The following is an 11,718-nucleotide window of genomic DNA, read 5'->3' as shown; positions in this document are numbered from 1 at the left end:
GGAAAGAAATAGGCCTTTTTTTGCATTTGTTCAGACCTAGGACTATAACAGAAATCAAAGAGAAAAATAATGTTTTGAAAGCAGTTTCAAAAATAAGTTCTTCTCACTGCACTTTTCAGTCACATTGTCTCTCTTGTGTGTCATGATGAATATGAATATGGGGAGATGAATAATACATCCAGACTCTTACAGTTGGCAAATACCGAGTCTCACATTAGGTGGTATCCTTAGGCTGAATTCATCTCTGTCATCTTTACCAGTTCTCTGTACTGAGGTCTCTGACAAGAATTTTCTGCAGGGGCTTTTTCTCTCTTCTCTTTTTTCCTCACCAAAATGGCACCAAAGAGTGGATCATTCTGCACAGCATTCTTTGCTATTCAGATAGGAGAAAGTCCAAACTGCAGTAAGATTTATATGAGTATAAGCTTGCACACATGGGAAGATGTAGGAGTTAGCTGAAGGTATACTTCCCAAGAGCAGCTCATGGAGATGGAATGATTTTGGCTTTCCAGGATCCAGGATTTCCTCTTTCAGAGACAAAAAATCACTTGCATGCACATGCTATACTGGTACAAGTTTAGAAGCTATTTTTGGAAATAAATTCCTTAACAATGTTAATAGTCTTTGAAATTATATTAGTGATAGTAATTTGAACACTATTGACTCAACTTAATAGAATTTTAGCATTAACTTTCCTTTTGTGCTGTTGAATTATCACTGCACTTCAGGAGTTATGATACATTTTAAAGAGCCTCTGGAAACACCCAAGTGAAAATAAGCATCAAGGTGCTTAACACTGAAGGCATCTAGGCAGACTAAAGGAGATAACATTTCCCTCATATATTGATTTCATAACTATATAATTTTAACCTCTCATCACTATTTCCTTTTTCATCTTGGACTTAAAGGAGCTGTTGATTCTGAATGGATCTGAAGTATGAAGGAGAAACCAGGAGCTGGACATGTACAGATGGCAGTCAACATGATGTTCACCAATGTACTTTTTCGTTACTTTGCAAAGTTATTAGAAACATTACAAAATTCCCATGCTGAGTTTCCATGTAAGCATGGTTCACCGGCAAACACTTCTAAACTACAGCAAATTCAATAGGTTATTGCATCCAGAGACTCTTCATTAGCAAAATCCAACAGTCTGATCCTGTCAGATGTATCTTCTAAAAACTGCTAAGCTACTTTTATACCCAGCAAAGGGAACCTGAGGTGCTCATAATGTTCGTACATACAATGCTGCCATTTCAGATAATGGTTGTTCACATGGTAATAGAAAAAGCAATAATAAAGCTGAGTATTTAGATACACTTGAAACTTTCTCAGCTGTTTTGGCCTTTTTCTATCAAATGGTCAATAACATCTGGAGCAATGGAGAGTGATGATATTACAGCCATAGCAATCATTACCGATTTCAGTTGGAAAAAATCAGATTGTATGTCACCGGGCTTCTTTCCACCTATTTAAGCACTTACCCTTGAGAGACTACCTTTTTCTCGCTCCTTGAACCTTATCTTCAGGAAATGCTAATTCACTTGCATTTACATAGACTTTCCTTTTAGTAGAGTCCCTGGGGGACTGTTTCTCCTGTTGCTATTACTGTCATTCCTACTGATTTTCAGATTTCAGTAGCATGGTCACATAGCTGAGAGTAAAACTGTGGCCCCCATCCTGTGAAGCCCTGCAGGCTGTGCAGTTTAGCCTGATAGAATGACTAGCATAGACATCAGCTCGATATGTAGCCTTGAAATTGTTTCTAATCTGAGTTTGCACAGGGATGTGTGGAATATATTTCAGCTCCTCTGGTGAAACAGTGCAAGGCTGTTTACCTGCTGGCCACACAGATCTAAATGAGAATATCAATTCTCTCTGCACCAGGGGTGCAATATGTATCTCAATATGTATCTCTTGTAAGTACAGAAACAAGAACACTAGCATATGATGATCTGGTGACGATCATCGTCATTGTTATTGCCTTTAATCATAACTACATTTTTGCAAAATCAAGCATGATATGATTCAGTATATATCCCTAGTAAGCTGTGTATATTACAGGGACATTTTAAGAGCATAGAGATGGGTATAATTTCTACAGTTTGTTTTTTCTCCTACAGATTAATATCTCAGTAAGTGTTGGAACAGACGTATTTCTCTGTACTGTCCTTTGTCCTGCAAGCATTGTTTAGTAAAGGCTCATATGTCTCCAGACTGGCCAGTTTATTCCTGACCCACAAACAGGTGTTTTGACAACCTCCAAACACTTGTAATTCCTTATTAAAGCACTGTGAATGGTACATGTGAACAATCATGCAGCCTTTGCCACTTTTTAGGTAGCTCTCATTCCTTTCAATGATTTCATCAGTGAAGATTTCATTTTTAAAATTCACCTCCAATGGGTGTCATATATTAACATAAATGATAGATTATAAATAAAAAAGAGGCATGATCATATTTATGGTTATATGGCCTGAACACAACTATTTGGAACTAATATATTTTTTTTTTGCTTTATTAAGCAATGATAGTAGTATATTTACGAGTATACTATGAACTCTCATTGCCTCTTTGAGAATAACTTCACAGATTTATCGTCAGATTTAATAGGTATGGGTTTTAAAAATGTATGTCCTCTAAATGTAGGAAGGGCGTTTGGGACAGGGTCAAGAAGAACCATCATGGCTTCTTCTAAACTGCAAAATCCTTGGTGAACTGAGAAACAAGTTGTTTCTGCCTATACCCAGTTCATCTTGTGGCAAGGCAACAGCAGAATCAGATCAGACAATCATCTTCTAAAAAAAATCCCTTATGTCTTCTTCTCTGCCTGAGATGGCTTCTATATGAAGATGTACTTGGTGTCAGAATCCCAAACTTCACAGATTTCATATTATTTTGTCTTAATAAATAATAGTAACAAAACCAATAACAATAATTGTATCTTGATTGACTCAATTTGTACTTACATTTTTTTTTAAATGAGGGTCTGATTAATATTACAGACTCTGACTGATCAGCAGGGTATTTGGAATTTGCCCAGCTTTAAGCAACAATTTTGGTTTTTGAAATGGATCTTTTCTTCTTTACATTTAGTGCACAGATGCACAAAACCGCTGAGCTTGTTTCATTGAATTCATTTTCCCCATTCAACATATGTTGAAGGCATATGTATAGACTAGTTTAGCTCATCAGAAAGATTTCATAGTAGCAGAGATTTGTTGATATAATGTAGATTCGGGTACTGTAAAAATTGATGACAGGGCCTTTTTATGGAAATGGCCCTTTTCTCACCTTAAAATATATATCTTGGAAGAGCTGTTAAGAAAAAAAACATGACTGTGCTGAAAATTATGGCTAGAAATGGCAGTTTTTCCCCCTTATTTCTGAGGTTCCATACTGCTTCAGCTGAGAAGCAGATGCTGATAATATAATGTTATTCCACAGTGTGTGCAGAAAAGTACCATATTAGTGCAAAACCAACTCAGAAAATCTTAAAAAAAGAGTTGCAGAGGAAAGACAGGAGAAGAATGACTGCTTTAACACCATGATTTGTAGCTACCAAATATAAGCAACTGGAGGGTATGTTAACAGGCACATAGCTGTAAGCACAACAGAGCTTTTAAACAGGCTGCATCTGAGCAACTTAACTTTTATTTTGGGAAGTTATGGGATAAGTCAGAACCTGATCTCCATTACAGCTAGATTCCAGAGATATGATCTATTTCAGCTAGGGTTCAGACTGGCCATATTACTGAAAGTGGGTGAAAATCCACCTGGATTTGGCACTTCAGACATGCCTAATTAGAATTCTTTAAAAGCTGTAATGATTTTTAGAGGACTACAGAGGGATGCAAATAGTGCAATGATTCTGTAACGTGTTTGTTCCTGGAAACTGCATATGAATCCTCACAAGATTACTGCATCATTTCCATGTTCCATAGGCCTCTCAATTTCAGAAAGAAAATTAAGAAAATCCTAGGAAAAACAGAAAAGGCTGCATTAAATTGCTGAATTTCTGCTTTGGAAAGTGATAAGAAAGAACCTATAGATACTCATAGTGGAGGATTATTGGTAGCAAAAAGTCTGTCTTGCCAGACTAGTTTCTGCCCTGGAGCTTCTATGCAATTGACTTTTTTAAGCAAGATATCAGGATCTAGATCCATCTCACCTAACTTTGCCACCTAGAAAGGGAATTACTTCTCTAACCTAGTTATTATACATACTCATACAGTCTGTCGTACTACAGAAGATATACTACTAGAAGACACTTCACTGCCCTTTTTAGGCTCTGCATGGACTATATCTCATCTAGCTGTGTGTCTTTGGTAGTCTATTCTGCATAGGTGCTAAGACAAACCCTGAGCATGAATGAAGAGAGAGCTTTGCCTCAGGGTCTGCTCCATGCAATAGATATTTGGTTGCACACCAGCAACCTCTGCTATTTCTGTAGAGACATGATTACAGTAGAGCTTAGACTAAATGCCTAACTTTGACATAGCCGATATTAGACATGATGAATTCTAGCACTGAGCCTCTACATGCTTCTCACACTGTCAAATAGGAATAACAATAACTTTTTGTCTGTCTCAAATTTATTAGCATTTGACTCTGATCTTTAAGTGCTCCTGTGTTAGAAATGTGTGGTTCTGTGCAAACACATTAATACTAATTTTACATGTCTGTATGACAGAATCATAGAATGTTTGAGTTTGGAAGGTACCTTTGGAGGTCATCTGGTCCAACTCCTCTGCTCAAGCAGGGCCACCTGCAGCTAGCTACCCAGCACTGTGTCCATATGGGTTTTGAATAGCTGATATTCACTGTTATTGATTTTCTATTACCAATTAAACAAAGTGATTTACTTAATATTTATTTTAAGTTACCAAGACTTTAAACAAAAAAAAAAGAAAAATTTTAGCTAAGAATGTTCAGGTTTTTTGGGGAAAAAAGGATTTTATTTGCTAAACACAGCAAGTAGATAGTAGACATTGGTACAGATAACAGACTTGAAGTCCATGATGACATTGCTTTGCCAGCTCCTTCATTAGTCCCTAAAAGCTTTTCATCTGTCACAGTTTCCTTCATATGAGCAGCCTTTTGCTGTTTTGTTGTGTGGTGCAGTGGATTATCCTTTCTCTGGCAGTTTTTGGAGAGTATTTTCAAAATGGCTCAGGGGGAATAAAAGAACTAGGAGATCTGAGACAAATTTACACTGTAGTTTGCTGGCACCCTTCTGAGTGTGCTTGCAGCACAGTAACTGCTGGCTCAAATAAGTGCAGTACAAACCATTCTCCATAGGTCATTGCAGCGCTGGGGCAGATGTCCAAGTCACTATGTTAATTAAATGCCACTGATATCTGTGGAAAGTTTTGTGCCCCTGGTTACTGAAATGATTAACACGGGGAAACGTATAGGAATCCTCACACATTTTATGAGATGAACAGAAACCTCATTAGTAAAGAGCTGATTTCCTATGTTTTCCTGTGAGAGTTCGTGGGTGAGAGATGCATCGAACAACTGGGAGTTTTATTTTGGGAAGAAGATGGTAGTTTTCTCTGTGTGGTTCAGCATCTAATGGACAGTTGCATATTTTTATTCCCCTGAAATCTAGCAAATCTGGGAATCTGGAGCTATGTATGTGTCACTTTCCAGGTGGTTCATGTCTGCAAACACAAAATGAATGTAACATTTCTTTCAGGACAGGCAAGAAAGAGTCAGGTAAAAAAAAAGAAAAGTGGCATACCCACACCACTGCCACTTCACTGTGCTCCCAAGATTCAGATTCCAGTTTGGCCGGAGATGAAATTGATAGCTCTGCAGGAGGAATGTGGGAATAATGGGCTATGGACACTGTGAATGAATTATGCACTGCAGGCAAGGGGCTCCTGAGCGCATCACTGTCCGAAATTTTATTTTTATGTGACACATATTTAGAAAATTGAGAAGGGCCTTGGAAAGTTGGAACAGCTGGTGAGCGTGTGCGGGGTGCCGGGGGAATGCTGGGGCTCTGCCAGCAGCCTCTGGCCAAGCAGATCTCCAATGCGCCTGCCAGCCCACCGCCCCAGAAGCAGCCCCCTGCTGCCGCCAGGGCCAGACAGATGCTATGAGAAGGCTGGCATTAAGTGCCTTTTACAGGATATTAAACCAGTATCCTAACTGGTAGAAAAAATGAATTGTCACTGACATTATGTCGGCCTGCTTGGAGCCCTCTCTGCTACTTTCTGCAGTCTGGTAACCATTACACACAAGAGATCAATATTCTCCTCAGTGCTGGAATTTAAGTAATGATTTCCAATAAAATCTATTTCAGACTGTTCTGGCCAGAGGACAAACTCCAGAACATAATGCATGTAAAGACTTTATTTTCTCCCTTTATTTTCTCCTCTTTTCTTTCCTTCCTTCTCTTTTTTTTTTTTCTTTTTGAAAGACTTGAATAATGGAAGTAAGATCTAGTGATAAGACACATGCATGCACACAAAAAGGAGGTATTTTGGTCCAGGCCAATCTGCTTAGCTAATGGCTGTAAACTGACACCCATAATGAAATAAAAATGTCTCAGTGCAAGTGCATGGCTGTGCAATTGCTACCAACACCCACCCTGGCAGTCCCAGTGATGGGTGCTGGGGGACATGCCCTTCCACATCACATTTTCCACTTCTCCCTGTTTTGCAGCAAACAAGATATACTTTTCCGAAGTGGAATTAAGTAAATTCTTCACAATTTTGTGCTGCAGTAATTCTGATGTCTTTAGATATGGTGAACAGCTCCAGCTCGCTGTGAATGTAACTGACACTCCGGGTGCTCATTGCTTCTGATAATCAGGTTTCTAGTAGTATTCCCATTCTTTACTTCCTATTTGAAAGCTTAGGGGTTTTTGTGGGTTTTTTTGTCGTTGTTGTTGTTTTGTTTTGTGTTTGTTTGTTTGTTTGTTTGTTTGTTTGTTTTATTTCTTCCTTTCTTTTGGTCTTTGAGAAAGAATCTGAAGGGTGTAAGAAGATGACTGGTATTTGAAAAATGAAATTTCTGATCTATTATCTGTTAGTGAAGGAAATAATTTACAGAGGTGAGATAGATAGAGATGTACACATATATCTTCCATACTGTCATAGTTTTATATTTTGCCTTTGGCCTTGCTACACTGCCTAGTTTCTTTGTGTCCCACAGTGCAAACTTCAGACAGAGGAAAGACCCTGTCCAAGTGTGCTACTGTGGTTAAAATGGTTTCCCCTGGATCTCCCTCACAGCTTGCAGTTGTCTGATTTCAATCAGTGGCAGTTCTCTCCACATGTCTAGCCATCAATCTTCTGCTCCTGGATGAGTGTGTCACAGCATGGTGCATGTTCCAGTTAAAAAATAGATTGCACTGCAGCTCTCCCTCCTCAGTCATTGATAAGTATGCCTTTGATATTTTTATTAAAATAGAAAGAAAACACATTATGATATATGTTTCTTAAAAAAAAAAAAAAAGAAAGAAAGAAAGAAAAAAAAAAGAAAGTCCAAAGGCCACTGAAGCCCTGGAGGCTGTAGGAACAGCAGGAAGCAGGGAAGGACTTTGGAGTTATGCAGTGATGATGATGAAGGTATTACTTAGTAAGTTACAGTTTCTGTAAAAGTTCAGGATTTCAATCTTTATTACTTTCCACCCTTCACTCCTACAGTGATAAAAGTTCTCTGGACATTGTGTGCGTCTCCAGTGTTCATCTACTTCTCACCCCTTCTTCCCTCACCATGAATAATAGTTGCTATCTGAAAACAGAGCTGCTTAGGGATGGAGAGGGCTTTTTACAAAAACTAAGCCAAGTGTGTCATGGTCCCTTGGACTCAGCTTTGAATCTCCTGGAAAGGGAAATAAGTGACTGCTTCTCTGTTTTAATTCATCTTTTAAATCACAGACCTGTCTGCCAGTCTCCTAGACCATTTTTCCTCTGTGTGTCTGAGGTACACGCTCAGGAGCATCCAGAAGTTGCCCAGTAGCTGTTGGAGTGACCCGTCTCCAAATAGGTGTCCTTAGCCAAACTAAAATTACCTTCTGAAAAGATTGAAGCTACAGGAGGGTTGCATAATAACTTTGCTTAACAAAGCACTTTTTCATGACAGATCTCAAAGCACTTCATACAAGAAGGTAGGATTATTCTTGTTTTATAAATTGCAAACTCAGTCACAAGGAGGAAAAAGCAAATTGTGCAAGGGACTATAAAACTCCTTTCTCTCAAGTATCAGCATTGTATTTAGAAGACGCTCTACTTAATATCTCACTCAGTAATGAGCTTTTACTGTACATATATTGATGGTGATGAGATTCAGCAGTTAAAGAGAGATTGCATAAATAGGCTTGAGTCAGTCAGGCTTGAGCCTGTTTTTCACATATGATGTAAAAGTCAATTTCATTTCTTGTGCTAATTGTTCTAATTTAGAAAGTGAGAGGAGAAAGCAGCTGGGAAATAATCACATTTAAGAAAGGCAGTTAAAAACTAACCACTTGTGACATAACTACTTCTTAAGCTAAAATTAATGTCTCACTGTTACATTGTCACATTGCCTCTTTTCAATCAGCGATCTGCATGAAATCAATTGATTCTCAAATCTCCACATATTTTTAAGAGCCCTTCTCCATGATATTAACTGAAGTCCCTAAATCTGGAAAATTCACCCACAATCACCCAATTCACTTTCTCATGGAAAACCACGTGATGAAAGCCAAAGTAGTTACTCCTAAAGGAGTGCATGTTAAAGCAGAATAACTAACTTCAGGATGAAAAATTTGGCACCAACACTATTAATTGATAAGAAAGATTTTTATTGTCTGTTTTATTTTTCATTGCGGATTTTGTTAGCTCGTTCTTTTAGACTGGGAACTAGTCAAATTCATTCCTATGCAAACAATATAGCATATGTTATTCTCTCTTCCTCCCTTCTGGTAGACAACGCATCTTAAGAAAGCAAATATACTTAATAAATAGTGATTAAATAGGAACATTCCTAACATAGATTTGTTGCTTAATAGGATTGAGCTCTTTAAAAGGATATAGAAGAAGATTCAAAATCATTGCAAATGACACCAAAATTGGAAAATATGAGTAATAATGAAGACATACCAGTACTGCACAGAAATATGAGCTGATTTGTAAGTTGGTTGCACCTGTATCACTGTTAAATGCCATATGAAATGCTGGCTTTCATTCAAAGACCCCTCCTTAAGAATGAAAAATATTAATTATTTTTACAGAATGATAGACAGTCAGGCACAAAGTGACTCACGAAAGGATTTAGTGGTTTTACTGTACAAACAGACCAACAACAGGTCCAAGGGCAACACAGAGGCTGAGCCAGCAAATGGTATCCTGGATGTATACTATCAGAAAGAAACAAAGGAGTTTTACTAGTGTGGATAACTGTCAGCTAGTAAGATTGTTACTGGGATATCTCTGTCCACTTTTGATGTACACATTTAAGTAGGATGTTGGCAATTTGGAAAATGTTCAGAAAAGAGCTACAAAGAAAACTTTAGTCACAGAAGTGAGAGGAAAAGGCATCTTAATTTAGTCACTGAAAAGTTCAGATTAAGATTTGATATAATGATGGTCTGAGGATACTTCTATAGAAAGGAAGCAGGAGAATCTGACTTTTTAACTTAACAGAAAAGGTCATTATGGATGGAAGCTGGATCTCAGCAAATTGAGATCAGCGTTCAAGCACACAGCTCTTTTTAGTGGCAGATCATAACTAATGAAAGAAAAAAAATCTTATCTTGGAATACAATGTATTCTCTCTCCTGTGAAGTCCTTAAATCATATCTGTCTGTCTTTTGGAAAGCGCAGCTACAGTTCAGGCAGCAGCCGCTGATTTCATATTGGGAACACTTGGCAAAATTCTTTGGTCCTTTGTTACAAAGGAGGTCAGGCTACGTTACTATTATTATTCTTCCTGACCTTAAATGCTATCAATCTATGAAACATGGACTTAACTTTAAGTCTCACTCTAAATCATTTTGGATTCATATGACTTCAGTGAATCCATTTAATATGGTTGAAGTTAATCATGTGCTCAAGTGTTTTTCTGAGCAGAGGGGGACTTGCCTACTTCTAATTGATGACATGTCAAAGTGCTTTGTTGAAATGGTGCCACAAGTCCTTGTATGTCATCAAAGGTGCAAACGAGAAAATTCCTGATGTTTGGGGTTTTCACAGTTTTGAGTTCAGAAGCTACTCTTCCATTACTTTTTTTTTCCCCCATGTAAATCCTTGCGTATTGTACAACAGAGCTGCGTAATGGAACTGCCTCTTCCTGTCTTGTTTTACTCCTGTCGGATTTAAGAACAAGTCTGAATACTACTTGAAACATCAGAAGTCATCTCAGGTACATTGGGAGGTTGTATGGACAGACCATTTCTGTGACAGTGGAAAGAGTCTCACATGAGAGGTAAGACACTCCTCAAGGAGACATGATTAGCTTGGCCTACCTACCTGAACAAAGTATTAGCAAAGCTAAAGCTTTTATTGGTCTAAACTGTAAGAGACTGAATCAAATCAAATTGATGCTACATGCCGTGATTGTAAAGGACTTTTCCATGAGAAATAGTAGTTAGCATTTCAGGCACTACAGTGATAGTGTTATAACATCTCATTCACACAGTTTGGTTCTTCAAGGAATTTCTTTATAACGAATTCAAAGGTTGTAAAATGATATTTAATGTAAGGACTTCCTGACCCAAAAAACCCCCACCTAAGTCAGGCATCCTTTTCCAGTATGCTTTAGGTTTTTTCCACTTAAGTAGCCACATTTTTATGCAGCATTTTTAAATTTTAATCTAGTAAAAAGAAACCCTCACTCTACATCTTCACTTTTAAAGAACAAAACCCACAGCTTCTATGATAAATCTTCCTGTGCTTCTTTAAAGGGTTGTTCACTTTTTAGAAATATATGGTGTTAGTCAAGTCCTGAATTTTACATTAAAAAAAAAGTAAATCACCAATGAAAAGCAATCAAGTATTTGGTACTGAACAGGCTTACTATAACACAAAAATAAAATACTTGTGTGATTGTGAAATACTGCAGGAAGTGCTTATTAAGTTCATTACCACTTTTCGTATTTTCAGCAATTTCAAGAGCTAGAGAGAATGTATATACTTTTATTTTATCTCAGTCTTTCATTTTGCTTTACAGTACCTGCCAGGCAACTTGATCTGTAAGGCTGAACTATAGGGACATTCTGAACTACTGTATGTGGCAGTTGATTCCTGGCTAGGCTGAATGGCTAATGTGAGTATTTGCAAGTTTGATTTACATGTTACAAATTGTATTATTTATAGCAGTTTTCCCCTAAAATGGCTATTTAATATAGTTCAGCAAAAGTTAAAATTACTTAAGTCTAATGTTAGATCATGTGTGCTGTACAGTGCTGACTTTTGCTTCTGGAGAGCTTTGTTCTGTATTTACAACACAGACCTCAGAGAAGTTCAAGCCAGACTTCAGCCACAGTTAAAGTAATATCTCATTAAATCGTTCAACACACAATACCAAAAGATGAAAATATGGCTACGTGCTTGCATTTTCCAGCTCCCAGCGCAACTTTAGCTGTGAAATGGTTTTTCTACCACAGGAAGTGATGGCACATTGTGTCTTTGATATCCGGGTCAAAGAGATTCCCCCAAAAAGTAAGAGCAGAGAATGACTAGAGTCAAGTATAGTTCAGTAAACATTAAAACTCAGGGCCTC

This window comes from Lepidothrix coronata, unplaced genomic scaffold, assembly GCF_001604755.1.
Source record: "Lepidothrix coronata isolate B3197 unplaced genomic scaffold, Lepidothrix_coronata-1.0 Scaffold167, whole genome shotgun sequence".
NCBI classification, from domain to species: Eukaryota; Metazoa; Chordata; class Aves; order Passeriformes; family Pipridae; genus Lepidothrix; species Lepidothrix coronata.
This window is presented reverse-complemented; position numbering follows the sequence as displayed.